We start from the raw sequence: 24046 nt of genomic DNA on the forward strand, positions 1-24046 counted from the left end.
CTGCATCATCAGGGTTATCTGGAGGGCTTGTTCCAACAGAGCAATGAACCCTAAGCCCAGAGTTTCTGATTCACTAGGAGTGGGATGGGGCCTGAGAATTTACATTCCTAGCAGGTGCCCAGGAGATGCTGCTGCTGATGGTCCAGGGACCTTGCTTTGGGAATTACAGGAGGCTTAAATAATAGACTACTGTATTTATGACATCACTCTCTAAAATTGATGATTTGTTTGTGATGAGAAGTTACCAGTTAAATGGAAAAGAAAAATGTCTCCTCTGATGGACTGACGATGGTAAGAGAAATTTATATTAGGTGATTTAAAAATTCATTCTTTCAAAATACAAGATGCTGTCAGGAATCCTGTAATTGGTCAGCTGCTGGGACAGTGGTAAAATGCCTAGTGCTAACCCCAGGTACCAGGTCAGCTTACAGTGTCATGAGCTTCACGTTGGAAAGACCCTGAGTGGGTAACCAGCCAGTGTCACTGGTGCCGTTCCCAAAGCAGAGACTATCTGAATAGGAGCGATGAGGAGTATGAAGTGAAGAAGATGAGCTGAAGGAGCATGAACTGAAGAACTGAAGATGAGGGAGAAGCAGGGCTGTGAGAGAATCTTGGAAAAGCCACGTCTCACCTTGGAAAAACCACCCTCCGCCCCCACCTGCTCCAGGCCACGAGAGAAATCTTGGCTTACTTCCGAAAATAACCTTTCCACTCTTGGGTCTGTGGCGGTTGTCTTTCCTTTCCTAACAGTGGAAACTTCCTGCTGCTGTTTTTGACTAAACAACACCACCATCAGAGCCACATAAAAGTGATCTGTTTCATCTGGTTTTATTTAAAGAGGATTCGTGTTATAACATTCCTGGAGGGGAGTTTGACCGTATAAGTCAAAAGCTTTCTAAAAAGCATATTCTTTTTGACCCAGAAAATCCATTCTTGGAATTTATTCTGAGGAAATCAACATGAATGTATCTTCAAACATGTAGCAACTTGGATATTTGTCAGAGAAGTGTTTACTTTTAAGACAATGGAGGGGCGCCTGGGTGGCTCAGTCGGTTAAGCGTCTGACTTCAGCTCAGGTCATGATCTCGCGGTCCGTGAGTTCAAGCCCCGTGTCGGGCTCTGTGCGGACAGCATAATAAGTTCATGCTCTGTCTCTCCCTGTCTCAAAAATAAATAAAACGTTAAAAAAAAAATTTTTTTTAAATAAATAAATAAATAAATAAATAAATAAATAAAACAGTGGAGAAACCTAAGTGTCTAATGATTTAATCTTTAAAGATTGCTGGTACATTAATATTGGCATTTAAATATTGTAGAAGAATTTTTAAGTAGCTTAGAAAGATATTTAAGAGAGAGTGTTACATTTTAAAACACAAATTTAAATAGTATGCTCTAAATTATTAATTTTTTAAAAATGTGATAGGGACATGTGAAAGTCCATAAGCATCCAGTCTCTACTTAGACACTAAAAATTTTTTAACACTTTTTTTACTTGTCCACATTTTTAACACTTACTTGCATTAAGTTTTACGTGAAGAAAAACAAAAAAAATTTTTTTACAGTGCCAAATTTAAAAATTTATTATAAAGTCACAGACTCAAGAGTGTATGGAATTTGCCTGAAGATAAATATGCAAATCAACAAAGCAGAATTCAGAATCTAGGAAAAATTGTTACCGGGTCATGATCTTATGGTTGGTGGGCTCGAGCCCCACATTGGACTCTGTGCTGACAACTCAGAGCCTGGAGCCTGCTTTGGATTCTGTGTCTCCCTCTCTCTCTGCCCCTCTCCCATTCATGCTGTGTCACTCTCTCTCTCAAAAATAAATAAACATTAAAAAAAACTTAAATAAATAAATAAGGTTAATTTTGTTTTCACATGTAAATTAATTGTTTGGGCCAGGTAATGTCAGGATGGTAACTCTGTTCACAAACAACAGGAAAAAAAAAACTAAGTTGATCAGTGGAAATACTCAACAAGACAATTTAACTCCATTTAACAAACAAAAGCTTTTTTTTTCCCCTGTGAAAATATCCAAGGGTGAATAGGAGCTAACCAATCTTTAAAGAGAGTCACATCAGGGGCGCCTGGGTGGCTCGGTCGGTTGAGCGTCTGACTCTTGGCTTCAGCTCAGGTCATGATCTCGCAGTTCGGTTCGTGGGATCGAGCCCCTTGTGGGGCTCTGCGCTGACAGTGCAGAGCCTGCTTGGGATACCCTCTCCCTCTCTCTGCCCCTCCCCTGCTCGTGCGTGTGCGCTTTCTCTCTCTCTCTCTCTCACAATAAATAAATAAATAATAAAACATTCAAAATAAAAAGATAAAGACAGTCACATCACTTTATTGAACGAAACCCTTGACTATTAGGATTCTGCCAGATACATTATCTTCTCACTAAAAATAAATGAACAAAATATGTGGGATTGTGTTTATTTGGTGTCCAGTAGACAATGCTTCTGCTCATAAGAAGGCAAATATTCCAATACCTACAAATTAAAGAATATAAACCTAATTTCCTTTCATTGCTGTGTCCTCAAATGTCGTACATGAAGACCTGGCTGGCACCACCGTTTGCAGCACGGGAATAGAACCCGCCCAGGAGCGTGGAGGCATGTCCCCTCTGGGTTGGAGCATCAGGGCTGGCCCAGGACTCTGACCAGGACCCAGAGCTTAAATTACTGCGAGTTCTTCGTGATTTAAGACGACCTCAGAACTGGATTCTACCATCTGAGTTCTGTTTACAGTTTCCATAACTGCTCTGTGGTTGTGTAATTACTCAGACAGCCCTAGATTCTCGGACACCTCAGCTATAATTGTTTCAGAGAGATGATTCGAAAAGTTTGAAAAAGGTGATCTCTAAAGCAAAAGATTATCTCTGGCTCTGCCATCTTTATTCTAGGCACTCTTTGGTGCTCGTTAAGTATTCTTCACTTTACAAAAGTGCCACAGACGTGAAATAATTACACAAATAATGCACATTATTCTAGTGGGTCTTTTTAAAAATACAAACTGGAGACAATTCTAAAGCTATTTATAAAAACTCACTATTGGAAATGGAATTTTCTGTTTGTTCTGAACTAAGCAATGAAAGACAACTTCCTATTAAGAAATCAAAGACTAAGGAAATGCCTACAAGCATTAATGACAGTTTTCCATCTATTTTTAAATTAAGTTCATTAGTGACTTATTTTAAATATCTCATTGTAGACTATATTTAATTTTTATGTTTGTATGTAACTGAGTTTAATCCTCATTTTTGAGCACTCAAATGAATTCCTATCCTTGATTTAGTTTTAAAAAAAAAGAGCATCCCTTCTGAAGTTTCGGGGTCCTGTTTGCTTAACTATTACCTTGAGTACCACTCAAGTATTCATGAAGCTTTTACATTTCCACAATCCATTCACATAATTTATTCTTGTGAGTGTCAAATCACATAATTTTGCACAGGCAAAAAACATAATTATTTTTATTTTTTGAAGTCGAGGAATGTAAAAGAAAACTAATATTATAGTTTACCACTTAGTCACTGAGTTGTTTTTTTAAGTAAAAGTTCTCATTTAAACCTCACTGAGACTGGCATTCTCTAGATGAGGAACATTCTCTAGATGAGGAAACAAACTCAAGAATTCTGAAATAAACAATAATAATGGGTTTGGGGTAATAATTGGTTAAATACATAAAAACATCTATATTTTATGACTTCATTTATTTGGGTATTTCTAAACTTCAAGTTAAAAGATACTATAACTCCTTTAGATATTTGAAAGTTTTCCACTTAATATTCTGAAAACAAATATCCTTATCTTCAAGGCAATTCAAGCATGTCTTTGTACCTTGCAATCTAAGGATTCTTAAATCATTTATTAAAATAGTCAACATGAGAAATTGCAGTATTCAAGGCACCACGTATTTGCAAACATCGATAAAATAAAGTTCTCCAAAAGTTAATTTTGTTAGGCAGATTAATTCTTCCTTCTCACCCTTCATTTCTCTTATTCATTTACCCATCCATCCATTCGCCCATCCATCTGTCCATCCCTCCCTCCCTCCTTCCCTATTATGGGCAGTGACTGCACCATGGGTTGAGATGACAGAGAACCCCCTGCCTCCCAGGAGCAGGGGAGAATCAGAGAAAAGTGACATAATTTGAAAAAAAAAAAAAAAATGACATTATAGAATGTGACCAAAGAGCTTAGGGCCTACACAAAGAAGAGACTATAAATATTTATATTTTTAGTGTACCTTTGCCAGTCCTTTGTCATTTTTTAGTTTGACATTTGAATAATGTCTAAAATACCTGATAAAAGCATCACTAGTCCCATTATGAATTTTAGTTGCACAAAGCAGCGGTTTTTAGTGTTTTCCACAAGTGAGTTCCATATAATGTGAAACTGTTCGATATGAAGCCAGAAAAAGAAATGGAATTGATATTTTACTTTTTTTAATGTTTATTTTTGGGAGAAAGAGTGTGAACTGGGGAGGGGCAGAGAGAGAGGGAGACCCAGAACCCGAAGCAGGCTGCAGGCTCCAGGCTCCAAGCTGTCAACCCAGAGCCTGGCGCTGGGCTTGAACTCACAAACCATAAGGTCATGACCTGAGCTGAAGTTGGACACTCTACCCCCTGAGACACCCAGGTGCCCCTGGAATTGATATTTTTAAAGAACGTATGCAAAATTTACCCAAATAGGAAACCCACAGTGATGGAAGTTTTCACAACCAATGATAGGACCAGGACACAAGAATGTAATGTTTGCCTCAAAAATTCAAAACCTGCACTACCTTAATTTTTCTGTGGTGTATATAAAGAATAGGATACAGAGGGGCACCTGGGTGGCTCAGTCCGTCAAGCGTCCCACTCTTGATTTTGGCCGAGGTCATGATATCACGGTTTGTGAGTTCAAGCGCCACGCCAGGCTCTGTGCTGACAGGGTGGAGCCTGCTTGGGATTCTCTGTCTCCCTCTCTGCCCCTCCCCTGCTCACGTGCACGGTCTCTCTCTCTCAAATAAATAAACTTAAAAAAAAGAATTTAAAAAAATACAATAAAGAAAATAAAGGACTTATTGTGGCCCCTGTAATTTCCAGGTGTATATGCTTGTGGTGCTTCTGACCTGGAAGAGATCCCAGTGACACGATCCTCCTGCACTAATTCCTGAACAAAACGGGGGCCTTGGGTGAAACAGAAGCGGCAGTTTTGAGACGTTAGTTGCTGTGATCGGCCTGCAGAAAGAGCAGAGGCCAGCAGTCTTTGGAATTCAGGTAAGTCCTGGGGAACTGGACTCCAGGAGGAAGACGGCGCCACGCGTCAGTGCACCTATGTCTCCGCCAATGGGCGCGCCCTCCTTGCGGGACCCTCCCCACTCGTGGAACACCTGACTCTCCACCTTCGAGGGTCCGCTGGATCCACAGCCCCTGCTGCCCCCGCGTCAGCTGATCTGGAGGGTCAGGGCGGGGGTCAGGGTGATGGTGAAGAGCAGATCCTGCGCCCACCCGCCTGCATCTGTGTCCACACCTGCCGCTCACTCGGGAGGTGCAGGAATTTAGGCGAGGAAACAGCCTGCCCTGATGAGAATTCCAAAGCACACACAGCGTGACAAATCGGTTCCACACACGCTTCAACGGTTCGTTTGGTTGTCTGAGCTGTGGATAGATTTCGTGTCCGGCAAACCTGCGGGGCAGAGGAGGGACGTTGTTAGAGACTACCGACAGCTCCATGTGTAAATTCAGATGCGGGTTTGGGGTGATGCTCCCATTTGACGATGATGAGGCCCCCAGGGTGACTTGAAGGATCAGCTGTTTCTGACTCATATTACTGCATTCTTTCTCTTATAACATATTGGTAAAGAAGGAGAGAAGTTATTTGGCTTTGGTTGTTTCGTGGGGGTTTTTTGAGTATAGTTGCCATAATGTCATGGCAGTTTCAGGTGCATGACGCAGTGACCTGGCCAGTCCGTCCACCATGCTGTGCTTGCTACACATGTCCCCACCTGTGACCATCCCAACTCTTACCATATGAAATGTGTCCCCCGTGCTGTGCCTCTTGTTCCTATGATCTACTTCCATAACTGAAAGCCTGTGTCTCCCACCCGAAACCCTTCACCATTTTGCCCACCCTGCACCCCCTCTGCTCCAGCAGCCACCAGTTTGTTCTCTGTATTTATAGCCTAAAAGTTATTTGAATGGTTTAAGGACAGGCCCCCCCATATGTCAATAAATTGCTTCTCAAAAGCCTTTCAAATACTATTTTACAAAATCATGAATGTGTCAGATATTCTTAGAAGCAAAGGGAAAGATCTATGAATAAGTTCAGTTGTCCCTAAGGTGAGTAAAATAGACAAAGACTCGCACATACACTGTAAAAATGTGAACATATCGCCTGGAGAATAGAATCCAAAAGTATAAGGTATATAGCGTGACCCATAATCCTAAAAGGATAAGAGCCCCTGACACAAATGATCTATGGAGTCTCTTCTACTCAAAAATTCTGCTCTTCTATTATTAAATTTGCTAGTAGTAGATAGCTAGATCCTTGTGGCCAGTGTTTCTTAATTAGCATGGATTGGACTGTAATTACATACTATTTTAAGCTTCAAAAAAAGAATGAAATTAACTTCTATTTTAAGACAATACTAAAATGTTTTTGTCCTTTCTGTCTTTGGATCACTGCATTTTGGAACTGAGAGGACGCATGAACTTTATACTACAACAGAGGACTAGCCACAAATGCACTTGTATCGGGAAGGTCACGTTACCCCTTCATCACAGTAAAGCACTTCTCCAACCACAGATATCTGAAGCTGTGCACCAACATTTAGAGAAATGTTCTTCCTCCAGCTTCTCATTCCCATTAATATATATATATGCATACATATATATTATATATTATCATATATTATGCCTATATATATATACACATATAGGCATCTGGGTGGCTCAGTCAGTTGAGTGTCCAGCTTCAGCTCAGGTCACGATCTCACAGTTTGTGGGTTTGAGCCCCATGTCAGGCTCTGTGCTGACAGCTCAGAGCCTGGAGCCCACTTCGGATTCTGTGTCTCCCCCTCTCTCTGCCCCTCCCCCACTCGCATTCTGTGTGTGTCTTTTTCTCTCACCAAAATAAATAAACATTAAAAAAAAATTAAAAATATAGATATATATCAGTTAGAACCCAAACATAATAAATTCAGTATAGGAACAAGACACAAAACAGGAGAAATCAGGAAGTATCTTCATCTTCTTTGAGCAAACTTCTTAACCTCCCCCGGGGCCTAGGTTTCCTTTGTTACAAAAATTAAAAGGTAGGGAATCCAATCTCCTCCCTTTCCCCCCATCTGCCAAAACTTCACTCAGCCTGGACGTGCCTCCCTCAAATTACTTCTGCCTGCTTGAAAAGACGGTGGAAGAAGACCTGGAAAGGGTGGAATGAGTCCTATAGAACACAGTGTTGACTCACAGAGCCGCGATTCTCAGATCAGACACAACGATTTTGCCTGTATTCAGAAATGGGAGGTTGAAAGATGCCGTGAACATGTGATTTGAAGACCCACAGCTGTTTGGGAGAAAATAGCAACAAGAGACCTTTAGGGATAGATTTAGTCAGATTATTCATTCGTACCCCGTTGTGTACAGAATCAGCATACGAGGTAAAAGGGCGGGCTGTCCTGCTCCCCAGAGAGCAGGTGAGTGAAGCACCAGAGCTACAGGGAGAGATTTAAGGGAAATAGTTATGTTGGTGTTTACATAGTTTTTTCTATGTTGTGTGTCAGTTAAAATTGTTCGAAGAGGAAAAATAAAACCAACATATTATAACTTAGATTTGAAGATTAATATTTAACTTTTTAATCAAATGTATGTGTTGCCTGCAGCCAGGCTCAACAAACTATAGTTTGTGAGCCAGTAGCTATTTTTGTAAAACGAATATTTATTGGGGGTGTAGAGAGGGACGTGAGCATCACGCAACATCGGACATCCTTCCTCGTCTGGCCTCATCCTGACAATTAAATGTTGTATCAGTAGCTTATGGAAAGGGAGTGTGTTCTACCCCAACCTTTGTACCATTTGACCTTCACCCATCTCACCCACCCCAGCCCATCTCCAGCAACTCCCAGTCTGTTCTCTTTGTCTCTGAGTTAGAGGCCACACATAAGTAAGATCATGTGGTATTTGTCTTTCTCTATCTGACTTATTTCACTCAGTATGATGCCCTCAAGGTCCATCCAGGTTTTGCCAAATGACAAGATTTTCTTCTTTTTTATGGCTGAATACTATTCCATTGTGTGTATGTATCACATTTACCCAAGAGAAATGAAAACATCTGTCCACAAAAACACAAATCTCAAGTCTATTTATAACTATTTTCTCCATAAGAGTCAAACAAAATAAAACAGAACAAAGCCAGGAAACAACTCACATGTTGTACCAGATGTAGAGTTGGACAGATTTTAATGCATTCATTCCATGGAAAACTGCCCAGCAACAATAATGAACAAACTACCAAAACATAGATGTGTATGTACTTCAAAAACAGCCTATCGGGGGGCGCCTGTCTAGTTCAGTTGATTGAATGTCCAGCTCTTGGTTTCAGCTCAGGTCATGATCCCAGGGTCATGGGATTGAGCCCTGCCTCGGGCTCTGTGCTGAGTGTGGAGCCTGCTTGGGATTCTCTCTTTCTGTATGCCCTTCCCCTGCTCACATACACTCTCTTGCTCTCTCAGTCTCTAAAATCACACACACACACACACACACACACACACACACACACACACACCATATCCAACTAAAGACACAGTGCACAAGAGAGACAAGATGGACCAGGAAGAGGAAAAGAGGGAATTTTATATTGGGTGATGAGCGTGTCCTCTGCCTTAATTGGAACAGTTTTATTACATGGTTGCTTACATATATCAAAGCACATTAAATTGCACACTTACAGTTTACATACAATAAGACAACAGATTTTACTTTAAAAAAAAAAAAAGGAGAAGAGGCCCTCTACACACCAGGTGCTGCGGCCACAAAGAAAGCCCACCCAGCCTCCCTTCCAGAAAGGACTTGCTCCCCACCTGTGAGGAGTGGTCTGCAGACAGGCTCCCAGCTCTCCGCAGCCCAGGCAGGGCCTGAACTACTGGCTTGCCCCAAGTCCTGTCCCTCCCGGGCATCCTGCAGCCCATGGCTGAGTGGGCCACACTGACAACGGTACTGGTGCCAGCAGCGCCCACGCCCCGCCGGCCTGGGCCTCGCGCACATGGACGCAAGCCTCACTTCTCCCCGGGCCCAGCGTGGCCTTCTCTCTTGTTCCCTTTCAGGGCATGACCCCTGGCACGTGTCGTCCGCCCTAAACTCCAGCTCCATGCCCACTTCCAGAGAACCCACGTGTGACGCCACAGCATCCCGTTCCCACCGAACTTCCCTGAAGTTTCTTTGGCACATGCCTCAGAACCCTGCCACCAGGACATCCCACCTCAGCTCACTAACAGCCGGCACACTGGAATGTTCCGATCAGCAGGAAGTCATGTGCAGGCAGCAGAACATGGTCGGCATGCTGGAAGTAGGGACCTGGGGGGCAGGAGGCTGCTTGCAAAGGCTGCACAGGCTGCTGGGAGCTCAGTGAGGCCACTTTGGTACCCTGGGTCCCACGCTAACAGGAAGTCATAGGAAACCCCCACGGGGCCTGAAAATATGCCAAAGAGGTGGTAATTGGAACCAGAGACCACAGATTTGTGTGCAAAGGGCTGCTCAGAGAATTATGCCAAGAATTACCATGCTTTTTAATAATAGTTTATAATTACTACATAACTTCACTAAAATAATTAAAATAACGTCAATCAATTCTACACTAACACTTCTAAACAACTGTTCAGCTAGTAGATGTATACCAGTTATTTTATCCCTTCGTTCGTTCAGCAAATAGGTACTGAACACCTACCATCCAGGCACATACAGCCCACCCTTTACAAGTACATTCAAGCTGCAGGTCAAGTTTCCACAGCGTGCTCTGCAGTTACTGGATATTTCTACCACCTGACACATCTGTGCAGAGAAAAACTCCAGGTGTGCATCATGGTGTGACAACCTGCTGGTGCCCGAGTCTGGACATCCATGACCGCCGAGCTGAGGGTCCCTGCCACCGGTCCCTGCTTTGCTTTCCCGGGCCTTTTTCAGTTTCTTTCTTTGTCTTCCTGAGGCACAGTCGGGTTATGTCGCACGAGTTTCAGGCACACACAGCTCCACACGTTGTGCCCTGCTCACACGGCCTGTCACTAACATAAGGCTACTTGGACCACTACCACACAGCACTGGTGTCCTCCCCGTGAGGTCACGTTTCATCCCGGTGACTTGTTCTTCCATCACTGGCAGCCTGTGTCTCCCCCTTCCCTCCACCCATTCTGCCCATCCCCCTACCTCTCCCCTCTGGCTACCATCAGTTTGTTCTCTGTATTTATGGGTTTATTTCTGTTTGTTTGTTTGTTTATTTGTTTGCTTGTTCATTTTCTGTTTTTTACATTCCACATATAAGTGAAATAATACGATATTTGCCTTTCTCTGACTTAGCTCACTTAGCATAATACCTTCCAAGTCCATCCATGTTGTCACTAATGGCAAGACCTCATTCTTTTTTGTGGCTGAGTAGTGTTCCTGTGTGTGTGTGTACCATATCTTCTTCATCCGTTCATCTATCAGTGGGCACTTAGGTCTCTTCCATGTCTTGGCTGTTGTAAATAATGCTGCAGTGAACATAAGGGTGCATGCATCTTTTTGAATTAATGTCTTCATATTCTTTGGGTAAATGCACAGTGGTGGAATTACTGGATAATATGGTACTTCTCTTTTTAATTTTTTAAGGAAACTACATACCGTTTTCCACAGTGGCTCTGCCAGTTTACACTCCCACCAACAGTGCACAGGTTCCTTTTTCTCCACATCCTTGCCAGCACTCGTTGTTTCTTGTCTTTTGGGCTGTAGCCATTCTGACAGGTAATCAGGTGCTATCTCATTGTGATTTTGATTTGCATTTCCCTGATGATGAGTGATGTTGAGCATATTTTCATGTGTCTGTTGGTCATCTGTGTATTTTGTTTAGAAAAATGTCTATTCAGGTCCTCTGCCCAGTTTTTAATAAGATTGTCTGGGTTTTTTTGATGTTGAGTTGTAGAAGTTCTTTATATATTTTGGATATTAACCCCTTATTAGATATATCGTTTGCAAATATTTTCTCCCATTCAATAGGTTGCTCTTTTGTTTTGTGGATGATTTCCTGCACTGTACAAAGGGGTTGTTTTTTTTTTTTTAATTTAATGATTTTTTTTTTTAATTTTTTTTTAACGTTTATTTATTTTTGAGACAGAGAGAGACAGAGCATGAATGGGGGAGGGTCAGAGAGAGAGGGAGACACAGAATCAGAAACGGGCTCCAGGCTCAGAGTGGTCAGCAGAGCCCGACGCGGGGCTCAAACTCACGGACCGTGAGATCATGACCTGAGCCGAAGTCAGCCGCTCAACCGACTGAGCCAGGCGCCCCTGTACAAAGGGTTTTTATATTCATGTCATCCCAATAGATTATTTTTGCTTTTGTTTCTCTTGCATTAAGAGACATATTTAGGGGCGCCTGGGTAGCTCGGTCAGTTAAGCATCCAACTTCAGCTCAGCTTGTGATCTCACAGCTCATGGGTTCGAGTCCCACATCAGGCTCTGTACTGACAGCTCAGAGCCTGGAGCCTGCTTCAGATGCTGTGTCTCCCTCACACTCTGCCCTTCCCCCACTCGAGCTCTGTCTCTGTCTCTCTCTGTCAAAAATAAAATAAAACATTAAAAATTTTTAAAAAGGAGACATACCTAGAAATATGTTTCTTTGGCCAATGTCAAAGAAATTATTGCCTGTGTTCTTGTCTGGGATATTTATGGTCTCAGGTCTAACTTTAGGTCTTTAATCCATTTTGAGTTTATTTTTGTGTATGGTGTAAGAAGGTGGTCCAGTTTCATTCTTTTGCATGCTGCTGTCCAGTTTTCCCACACATTTTGTTGAAGAGACTGTCTTTTCCCCATTAGATATTCTTGCCTTCTTTTTCATAGATTAATTGACCATCTAAGCATGGGTTTCTTTCTGGGCTATCTATCTTGTTCCATTGATCTATATATCTGTGTTTGTGCCAGCACCGTACTATAGCTTTTCATAGCTTGAAATTTGGGACTGAGATACCTCCCAAGATTTTTCTCAAGATTACTTTGGCTATTCAAAGTCTTTTATGGTTCCTTACAAATTTTAGTATTTTTTTTTTAACGTTTATTTATTTTTGAGACAGAGAGAGACAGAGCATGAACAGGGGAGGGGCAGAGAGAGAGGGAGACACAGAATCGTAAACAGGCTCCAGGCTCTGAGCTGTTAGCACAGAGCCCGACGCGGGGCTCGAACTCACGGACCGCGAGATCGTGACCTGAGCCGAAGTCGGCCGCTTAACCGACTGAGCCACCCAGGCGCCCCTAGTATTATTTTTTCTAGCTCTGTGAAAAATGCTGTTGGTATTTTGACAGGGACTGCATTGAATCTGTAGATTGCTTGGGGTAATATGGACATTTTGACAATATTAATTTTTCACTCCATGGGCATGGCAATGGTATATCTCTCCATTTTTTTCATCTTTAATTTCTTTCATTAAAGTTTTATATTTTTCAGGATACAGATCATTTACCTTCTTGGTTAAATTTATTCCTAGGTATTTTATTCTTTTTGGTACAATTATGGGATTGTTTTCTTAATTTCTCTTTCTGCTACTTTGTTATTATATTGAAACTCAACACATTTCTCTATGTTAATTTTGTATCCTGCAATTTTACTGCATTATTTCATTAGTTCTAATAGTTTTTTAGTGTGTTTTTTAGGTTTTCTATGTGTTTTATCATGTCATCTGCCAATAGTGACAGTTTAAATTCTTCCTAACCAATTTTGTTGCCTTTTATTTCTTTTGCTTGTCTGATTGCTGAGTCTCGGACTTCAATACAGGTGGTGAGAGTAGACATCCTTGTCTTAATCGTGGTATCAGAGGTAAAGCTCTCAGCTTTTTCCCACTAAGTATGATATTAGCTGTGGGTTTGTGGTATATGGCCTTTATTATGTTGAGATCTGTTTCCTCTAAGCCCACTTTGTTGAGAACTTCTTTCATAAATGGATGTTGAATTTTGTCAAATGCTTTTCCTGGATCTATCAAAATGATCATATGGTTTTTATCCTTCATTTTGTTAATGTGATGTATCACGTTGATTGGTTTGCAAATATTGAACCATCTTGTACCCTGGAACAACTCCCTCTTGACCGAGATGACTGATTCTTTTAATGTATTGTTGGATTCAGTTTGCTAATATTTTGTTGAGGAGTTTCACATTTATGCTCATCAGGGATATTGGCCTATAGTTTTCTTTTTTATGTAATGTCTAACTGATCTTGAGATCAGGGTATTACTGGCCTTGTAGAATGAATTTGAAAGCTTTCCTCCCTCTTGTACTTTCTAGAAGAGTTTGAGAAGAATAGTTATTAACTTCTTTAAATGTTTAGTAAAATCTATCTGGTCCTAGACTTTTGTTTGTTGGAAGAGTTTTTTGATTACTGATTTCAGGGCACCTTTTGAAATAACTGCTTAGCACCGAGCCTGTGAAAAGGTAGTGTCCTCTGCCCAACCACCTTATAAGTAAGAGGTACTTGCTACCCTGCTTTCTACCATCTCCTGACCCATGGCCTGGAACAGAGGACTGCTGTCCCCCAGATCATTCCCGAAGTTCCCCTCACCCATATCTGAGATCTATAAATAACAAATCTTGTGACTTTATTTCTTTGGTGTGGGAGTATTGCTTCTCAACAGATCTGTCTGTACTACCTGTGCTATACATCATGGAATGGAGGCACATTTAACTAGTACAGATTATATCATTAGCCACTCCTTTGTGGAATTGTTATACTAAGACCTTATTCTTGACACACTAAAATATATCTTTGTGAATGATTTGTGTGAGCACTCAAGTACATTCAGGTGAGATGAGTACCACATAATAAACTATTCAACACCAAGAGCAAACAGCAGGGAAAAGAATTATTCAAACACATACTTTGAAAATTAAAGGTACATTCATTATTACAACAAAGGAGAGCAGAAATGCCTCTGCATCTGTTGGGTCCTCTAGGAAGCAGATGCCCAGAAGGAGGTGGAGGAGGACGTGGTGGAGGCGTCTATGAAAAATAAATGGAAAAGGGAGCAGGAGCAGACTGTGATGCTAGCATTTGGACTCGTGAAAAGAAAGGGAGAAGCCAGGCGGATTGAGCAGAGAGGCCCTAGCCGGAGGTGCACCTCTGCAAAACTCTCGCTTGGCCCCCTTTGAGCTCTAGAGCAAAGATGGCTGGTAGAAGAGTCCGTGTTGGGCAGAAAGGGTACTGTTACTCCCGCGGGGCTCAGCCAGTGCCTGAGCTGCCTGGGAAGAGGGGGTGGTTGCCATCCAGATGCTGTGATGCATCCAGAAGGTGCTGCCAGTGAAGACCATCAGCTACCTGCACTCCTCACAGCTGGTCAGCAGGTTTCTTCTTAAAGGAATATCTAAGCCACGGAACTCCATGGCTGCCACCATTTGCTCTATTCATGGGGCAACTGATAAATGGGAGTCATGCCATCCATCCCTGTCCCCATGACCACTCCACTCCAGTACAGAGGGACCAATGGCAAGGCGAGCTAATGTCGACTGATCAAAACATTTTATCTGTGTTGTTATTCAGTGTCTTTTCCACGGTGGGCACTTGTTTTCTGGAGGACATTACCCGTGATGTAAAACCCTTCACACTTCAGCTCTACTCCCACACGTCCCTTCACAAGCCTCTCACAAGCTTTCTTGTGTTCAGTCTTTCAGCTGTTTCCCTTTCTGGCTTCTGACCAACCAGCCAGACCACTCACCACTACCTGAGAGGATGTATGTGTTTTTATGCATGTGTGCATGCGCACACACACACACACACACACACACTCGCACTCATACATACCCTCCTTTTCTCACCTCAGGCCCCTTATTCTACACAATAGCAACAATCAAGTCCAATACTCAAAACTCCACGATTAGGAAAATTTTCCCTACCACGGTCTTGCAGATCCACACTTAAGTAAGGCTACAGTGTACCAGGTATTCATTTTTGGATCTCACTCACATACCAACCCAACCAGTCCATAAACCAGCTCTTTTAGCTTGCGTATGTGACTCCCCTGGTGGCCATAGGTGCAAGCTGACGAATGATGCTAATACCAACCTTGAAAGTGGCAAGGGGGTCTGGGATACTGTTGGTTTGCAAACTGGGCCCCATGCTTGGAGGGCAAGGAGAGACCAAAGAAAGAGGCAGGCCACTCCAGATTGATAAGTGGCAGTTTTAACAACCAAGGGAGCTTGCATACAAGCCTTGTCTTGGGCAGCTGCAAAATGAGTAACTCTCCGCACCTACACGTCTTAATGGTTTGTTTAGAGGTCTTGAATGAGTTCAGTCATGTATTCAGTCCCAGAAATCTCAACACATTGCTATCTCAAAGCTGAGTCCTTGAAAATGGCTCCCACTGTGGAAACAGTGGGCAGGATGTACATTCCAAGGATAGGAGCAGGGGTGAGGATCCTCTGATTGCCAGGTTCAGCTTCCAGGTCAACCGGTGGTCATGTCCTCTCGGTGACCTCCAAAAACTACTTGCTCTTACAACTGACTCATGTGCTCTGGTTCAGCTGAGGCTCAATCCCAGACGTGTCATTTCCATCTTAGGATGGAAATCAGTCTTACGACTTGCTGCGTCTAAGAGAATCAGATTATAATGGCTACTTCTGGAAGTATGGTCATTTGGTGAAAACAGGCAAGTGTTTCTACTTTGCCAAGGTCTAGTAACACAACACACCAGGATCTGTCTCTTGGAAGCCATAAACATCTCTGCTACAGAAGGCATGGTTCTGCCACGGAAACCCAGGGGCTTGCATTTAATTCTCCCACTGGGGTTTGCCATAAACTGCACACTACCTCTCTGCCCACAGCTGGCATCTCCACATCATCCCATCAGCCAAATAGCCTGGAAGCGCTAATTGCACTACAGCCCAGTCCTTATGCAGAAACTCTTCCTGCCTGGGCGCTACTCAAATCTGTCAGCCTTCTGGACGATGCAGCATATGGTCTAGAATACAAGTCTTAGGTACAGAATGTGCTGCTTTCAAAGCCCAGAGAGACCTTAGAGATACTGTGCTTCTTTCTTTGTAGTAGAGGATGCAAGATGGAGCAAATTATCTTTCACTCGAGTAGCTGTCCCAGCATGACTCTGACCACTGGAACTCTAAGAGATTTCCCTGCGTGGCAGTTCCTGAGTCTTTGAAAGGTTTGTCTCCCATGCTCTGGAATGAAAGTGTCTTACCATGGTCTCCTGCTAGCCATGTCTTGTTTGTCTGACTTAATCAAGATGAGGTCATCAATGTGATGTTCTGTGGGATGTTCAGATGGTCCAGATCTCTTCTGACTGTATTTTGACAGAGAGCCCGAGAGCAAAACTGTCATGTGCATTTCTGCCCGTTCCATAGGAATGCCAATAGTTTCTAATACTTTTTTTTTCTGCTTGGAGCAGCAAAGAAAGTATTAGCCAAGGGTCGTCTGGGAGCTCAGTTGGTTGAGCGTCCGACTTTGGCTCAGGTCATGATCTCATGGTTCATGAGTTTGAGGCCCACGTTGGGCTCTGTGCTGACAGCTCAGAGCCTGAAGCCTGCTTCAGATTCTGTGTCTCCCTCTCTGCCCCTTTCCTGCTCACACTCTGTCTCTCTCTGTCTCTCAAAAATAAATAAAAACATTAACAAAAAAAAAAAGAAAGGAAGAAAAGAAAGTATTTGCCAAATCACTGTGTGCATACCATGTGCCCGAGATCTTATTAACATGTTCTACCAATGAATCCATACCCAGCACAGCAGCCTCAATAGAGGCTAATACTTATGAGAGCTTGTGTAATCTCTCTGCAGGACAGAGACAGGTGAAATAAACAGATGGGTGATGGGGACCACCACCCATGCTTCCTTATGATCCTTAAGGGTGGGGCTAATGTCTGTCCCATCTCTTGAGATGTGAGATATAACACTTTTTTTTAATTCATTACTATCTTGGCAGAACATAGAGGGTAGGAAGGAATGCATGCACTTTTAGAGGCCTCCCCCACCACAGGCCGAGGCCTACTATGCTAGCTACTCCAACTGCTACGTATGTCAATCCCTTTTGTGTGTTCCTGAGCCAAGGAAATGATCACCAGTCCCCCAAGTCCTGGGCTCAGTACACCCACTCTAAGCTGAAACCTGGCTACTACTTCACTCATTACCCAGTAGGAAGCCACAGAGAAACTTCTGGTCTATGAGTATAAACGTCAACTCAAGTCCTATGTCGAATAGTCCTCAGAACATCCATGCACCAGCACCCAAGTAAATAGACATAGGTCCCTTTGAGGAAATATCAGAAGAATCATCATAGTGTAAATTCTTTATGGCATCAGGATCCTTTCTCCAGAACTAGGATTGCCATATTAAGTAATAAAAATATAAGAACTTAATTAAACTTGAGTTTTAGATAAATAATTTTTAAAAACTTAGCATAAGTATGTCCCAAGTATTGCCTGGGATATACTTACATTAAAACATCATTCGTTGTTTATCTGAAATTCGAACTTAACTGGGTATCTAGTATTTAAGCTGGCAATGGTTCACTGCCCACCTCATCAGTGAACAGGTTCCAGGTGTGAGAACCAGATTGAGTCCAAATGCAGAGGAAGATACTGTTACTGGTGGTAGTGGGGTGGGGGCAGACCTCAGTCTCCTGCCCGTGTATTCTTGCCTTTCTCTGCATTTAGCATGTGGGGCACAACTATATGCCCCTGGGGACCACAGTTCCCTCAAGGCCAAGCCGCGTTGGTGATTGCCTTTGCAACCTTGCTGACCTCACAAGTAATCGTGGCCCCTGGCTTCTGGAAGTTCAACATCATCGACAGCTAGTGGTCATACGACCTCATCCCTGCTGCCATGAGCAGGCCCAGCTCTCCGGCCCTACTGTCAGTCCTGGCTTGCAGGGAGGCCATGTCAACACCCTGACTGGCCCACCACTGATGGCAAACCCATCCCTCAGGCCCTCCCAGTGAAACGATACAATTTCCTATTGGCTCACCTGGCCTCACATAGCACACCCTTCAGCATGCCCCCTTTCCTGCATCTCTTAATACTTTCCTACAGTCTGACCATGAAAGACTGGACTTGATGTCCTCTCACAAAGTCGAGTGAGTGCATGCATATATTTGCACTCCAGAGTTAGAGCAGGTTACCAGCGGCTGGCACCGAATGATGAGATTATAGGAGACTTTTTTCTTTATGCTTTTACATATTTTCTAAGATCTTTTTTCAGAATAACGAAAACAATTTTTAAAAATAAAAGTGATGACAAAATCAAGCACATTGGAAAGGATCCAGAATCTCCTGGACCAGCAGTAACCATTTCCTTCCAATTTAGGTTTTGGGCTGTGCGGAGACTGGGGCACTGCCATGTCCGGAGCCGTTTGACGGGCCTAAGTAAGGTAGATGTCAAAAAAAACAACACAGTTATTTGTGCCACTGTTGCCTAGGAGCCTAAAAAACTAAAAGCCCACCGACTGAGGTAATATTTTTTAAATTAGAGCCAGATTATAGTTTTCAGAAAATTCAATCCACTTTCATTCGTATCTGGAATTATGTCATGCCTTCTCCCGCTGTGATAGAACTGAATGGATTTGGACCGTGTGGGTATTAAGGAGAGCTTTTTCAGTTTTTCGCATTCTGAACAAATTCTCTATTATTGATTGATCTTAAGAGCAGCTCTAATTTCATGATTTGAAAATGTACTGGTAGGCACAAGTATTTACTACGCCTTTCTTAAAACAGGGCATTTAATGGACTCAGAAAACTAAGCCACAAAAGATGACATCTGCACCCACCTCCCACACCAAACATCAGCAGAAAGTCTTTTCCTGGCCCCTCACCTTTATTTTATAATATGCCCAAGCTACCAGAAAATTGCACTTCAAGAGCCAGAAGGAAAGGAGGAGATGTGGGCCAGAATTATAGGTAACCAGGGGATTCTGTGTGCTTCTCCTGAGACATTCCTCCTAAGAGTTTGCAACGAAGATGCTGAGTACGCAGACTGTCACTTCAGCCTTCACCACATAATGACATGGCGTGGTCAGGCGTATCATTAGGGCATGCTACAAAATGTTGTTTCTTCCTGCCTCATTCTGGTCTCCCCAAACCTGAATCGGTAATTCCAGTGGGTCAGTTCTCCCCAGAATAGAAGTATCTCCAGAAGCTGCTGTGTGTTCCCACCACATCACTGCGATTACTGCAGTAAGATTTTGGAGCGGGACCGTCTTGGGTTCAAGTTCTGGCTCCCATGTGCGACTTTTGACAAGGGGCTTAATGTCTTTGAGCCTAGATTTCATTATTTATAAAGTGAGAATATCTACCACATGGCACATTTATAAAGATAAAAGATCATGTATGTACTTCGCATTATAAGTAATACAAAGTAAATGCTCAATAAAATGATGATTAGCCTGTGTTTTATACCTTAATATCTGCTCCAACCTCGATTATATGACATCCTCCTGATGGGACTGTCAGGAGGATCCCTTCCCTCTTCAGGCCAGCATCTCCCTGCTTTTGCCACAGCCCCTGTGTTAAAAATCTTCATCATCATCACACATTTTCCCTGCTGAAAAGTTGCATCACAATGCTTACTGAACAACTCTCAAATCCTTGTCTCTCCATGAAAGTTCTCTGTGCCTTGACTCTTGTTCCCTTTCACTTGTGTCTTTCACTGACAGCAACATATGGACACGTGCTGCGTGCCGGGTATGGTGGACGTAGTGTGAGCAAGACTGCATCCCTGCATCCATGCGGCACATGTAACCAGCTACAGTCACTACCCAGAGCTCACTGCCCCCCGGGAACACCTCACTCACTTACCCCATTAATGAAGGCATGAATACTCGTGCCTCGAGTAACAAATAAGGGCTGCAACGTAGGCAAAGGTGAGGACAGAGATCCATCTCATTGAAGGGAGGGTTCAGAGAGAAGGAAGACAAATACAAAAATGGGAAATCCAGTCTCTGGTTTTAGCTTTAACACTAATGGGAGTGTGGGGCGAGGTGCTACAGGAGCCAGTGCAGGTATTTACAGCCATGCAAGAGTCCCAATCCAGTAGAGGTGGTTAGAGACGCTTCGCAGACAAATTGTCATGAGTGTAGGCCCTGAAAGATGGGTAGGATTTCTACAGCATTCCAACCAGTGGGAAGAGCATCAAACCAGGCCAGTCACCTTGGCAACCAGGTGTCACATTACCATCAGAGAAACTAATTGTGCATGTAATGATCTTAGGATTGCTCAGCTACAGGCATTCTGGTTGTCGAAAAACAGCCGTTCTCAAATGTTGGTGTCCGTCGGCCTCACCTAGACAGCTAATGAATGGCCCAGACTTACTGAAGTAGACCGGTCTTTAGTAAACTTCAGTAAAAATGGGCCTGAGCCTGTTTTTACCAACTTTCCCAGGTGATTTTTGAAACACGTTACATTTGGAGAACCACCGCCTTAAAAACTAAGCCAGTGCTTTTCCAAGTCTGGTCCGTGACCAGCAGCAGCAGCAGCAGCTGGGAGCTGCTTACAAATGCGGGAGCTCAGAATCCACCCCAGACCTACTGAATGAGTATGTGTGTATTAATACTATATCCGGGTGATTCATGTGGACGCTTAACTGTGACAGGAACTGATTCAAACAAGTGGCTGTTAACCAGAGTTTCACACTGGAATCACACTCTGGAAGTTTTAAAATTTACTGATACCTGATCACACCCTCAGATTCTTACCATATTTGTATGGGCGTGGCCTGGACATGGGTGAGTCCAATGGGAAGCAGAGTCTATAACTCACAGCTCGAAGGAATTTCCAGGTGTTCATGATTCTTTGTAAATACACCAAAGTAATATGGGCTCCTTGATATTTTTTCCTTGATAGTTTTTGTTTTTTTGTGTGCATATGTGTATCCAAAAATTGGATTGTACTGCTCACTAATGGGATTTTTTTTCACTTACAATTATATCTGGTTAACTTACATGATGTAATAGTTCATTTATATCTCTGTAAGCCTGAAGAAAAATCTGATTCGAGAGAATGATAAAGCAATTATGGTAAAAAATGGCAAGATTTGGAGAAGTTAGTGAAAGGTAAAAGGAAATTCCTTGTACTAATTTTTACACTTATCCCTTGAGTTTGAAACTATTTCAAAATAAAGAAAAAAACCACATATGTAGGACCTCTCTCCTCATTCTTTTTTCTAGCTGCATAGTATTCCTTTTACAGATTATACTGTATTTATTTCATTTAACCAGTACTCTGTTGATAGACATATGGTTTTTTTCCTGTCCCCTATATTACAAAAAATTTTCAAAGTTAACATCCTTTTATTTTTTTTTACAATATTATTCCATTTATTTAAACTGAAAAAAAACAAACTTTACCCATTTCTCCCAACACCCCTCCCCACCCCCCCAGCCTCCTACAAGCACCAATCTGTTCTCTGTATCTATAAGTTTGGTATTTTTCTTTGTCGGTTGGTTTTAGAGTCCACATGTAAGAGAGATAATACAGTATGTCTTTCTCTCTCTGACTTACTTCATTTAGCATAATGCCTCAAGTTCCACTCATGTTATCACAAATGGCAAGATTTCATGTTTTATGGCTGAATAATTTTGCACTGTGTCTGCATACCACATCTGTTTTATCCATTCATCCACCAATGGACACTTAGGTTGTTTCTGTATCTTGGCTATTGTAGGTAATGCTGCAGTGAACTTAGGGGTGTATATATCTTTTCAAATTCGTTTTTGTTTTCTTTGGACAAATAAATAAGCAAAGGTGGAATTGCTGGATCATATGGTATTTCTATTTTCAAATTTTTGAGGAAACTCCATCCTGTTTTCCACACGTCTGCACCCAGCAACAGTGCAAGAGGGTTCTCTTTTCTCCATATTCTCACCAACACTTGTTATTTCTTGTCTTTTTGATGATAGCAGTTCTAGCAGGTGTGATGTGTTATTCATTGTTATCTCATGGTTTTTATTTGCATTTCCCTGATTATCAGTGATGTTGAGCATCTTCTCATGTACATACTGGCCATCTGTATATCTTTGGGAAAATGTCTATTCAGGACTTCTGCTTATTTTTTAAACAGATTGTTGGAGGGGTTGTTTTGTTTGATATTGAGTGGAGTTCTATATATATTTTGGATATTGGCCCCATTGTCTCATATGTGATTTGCATTTATTTTCTCCCATACAGATTACCTTTTTACTGATTTTTATTGTTGTTGTGCAGAAGCTTTTTAATTTGATATAGTCCCAAGTGCTTATTTTTGCTTTTATTGCTTTTGCTTTTAGTGTCAGATTCAAAAAACCATCACCAAGACTTAGGTCAGGGAGCTTACCTCCTATGTTTTCTTCTAGGCGTTTTATGGTTTCAGGTTTTACATTCAAATATTATAGGTATTTATCTTCATTCAGGTATTACATTCTTTAATACATTTTGAGTTAGTGTTTGTGTGTGGGGTAAGATTGTGGTCCAGTTTTATTGCTTTGCATGTGGCTGTCCAGTTTTTTTAACACCAAATATTTAAGACGCTGTCCTTTCTCCATTGTATATTCATGGCTCCTTAGTCATAAATTAATTGACCATATATGTGTGGGTTTATTTCTAGGCTCTGTATTCTGTTCCACTGATCTGTGTGTCTGTTTTTATGCCAATACCTTACTGTTTTAATTGTTATAGCTGTGTAATGTAATTTGAAATCAGGGACTATGACGCCTCCAGCTTTTTTTTTTTTTTTTCTGTCTCAAGATTGCATTGATTATTCTGGGTCTTTTGTGGTTCCATGCAAATTATAGGATTGTGTGTTCTCCTTCTGTGAAAAATGCCATTGGAATTTTGATGGGGATTGCATTGAATCTGTATATGGCATTTAGTAGTATGGGCATTTTAACAATATTAATTCTTCCAATTCATGAGCATGGAGTATCTTTCCATTTATTTGTGTCATCTTCAATTTTTTTCATTAATGTCTTGGAACTTTCAATGTACAGAACTTTCACCTCCCTGATTAAATTTGTGCCTAGGTATTTTATTCTTTTCTGTGCATCTTTAAATGGGACTATTTTCTCAATTTCTCTTTCTGATAGTTCATTATTAATGTAAATGCAACAGATTTTTGCATATGAGTTTGTATCTCCAACTTTCCTGAATTTGTTACTTTCAACTTCTTTAGGGTTTTCAATATATGGCAGTATGGAATCTGCAAGCAGTGACTGTTTTATTTCTTCCTTTCCAATTTGAATGCTTTTTCTTTCTTCTTGCCTAGTAATTCTGGGTGGGACTTCCAATTGTCCTATAAATTAAAAAGAAATCTAACTGAGGAAATTCAAGGTAAATTCCAGAATATTATAGTAAGCTAACTTTTTGCTAACTTCATTCTGTATTTATGTACACGTTTAGTTTATCATATGTTATGGAAAAATGTGACAGACTCTGTGTGTCACATACATAAGCACTTTAAGTTATAAAAGGGCCCAGAGCCAACAATTACAGCTGGCGAAAGTGTCTAAGAATTGTTTAATTGGTTGGGAAAAGCAGATGATTTTAAGATTCTCCTAACAAGTCAGGACCTGACATTTAAGAGAATATTCTGTGGGGCATCCTAATCGCTCAGTTGGTTAGGCGACTAACTTTGGCTCAGGTCATGATCTCACAGTTCGCGGGGCTGGTTCATGGGTTTGAGCCCCACATCGGGCTCTGTGCTGACAGCTTGGAGCCTGGAGCCTGCTACGAATTCTGTCTCTTCCTCTCTCTCAAAGAAAATAAATAAAAATAAAAGAGAGTATTTTGAATCTTAGAAATCAATAATACTTGCATATAGACCATGTCTGAATTATCATAAATTCAGAACGAGCATATAATTTTGTTTTACAAT

The 24046-nt window shown here is 41.9% G+C and overlaps 1 long non-coding RNA gene across 2 annotated transcripts; it reads left to right on the forward strand.

Moving 5' to 3' along the window:
• The first annotated feature begins 5078 nt into the window (after window positions 1-5078).
• LOC131486525 (uncharacterized) lies at window positions 5079-21333 on the forward strand. Of its 2 annotated transcripts, XR_009249388.1 has the most exons (3): window positions 5079-5254; window positions 18512-18575; window positions 18919-21333. It is a non-coding gene; the product is annotated as an uncharacterized LOC131486525 (long non-coding RNA). The 2 variants fall into 2 exon arrangements; XR_009249387.1 differs by lacking the exon at window positions 18512-18575.
• The last annotated feature ends 2713 nt before the right edge of the window (window positions 21334-24046 follow it).

This window comes from Neofelis nebulosa, chromosome 10, assembly GCF_028018385.1.
Source record: "Neofelis nebulosa isolate mNeoNeb1 chromosome 10, mNeoNeb1.pri, whole genome shotgun sequence".
In the NCBI taxonomy this organism is placed as follows: domain Eukaryota; kingdom Metazoa; phylum Chordata; class Mammalia; order Carnivora; family Felidae; genus Neofelis; species Neofelis nebulosa.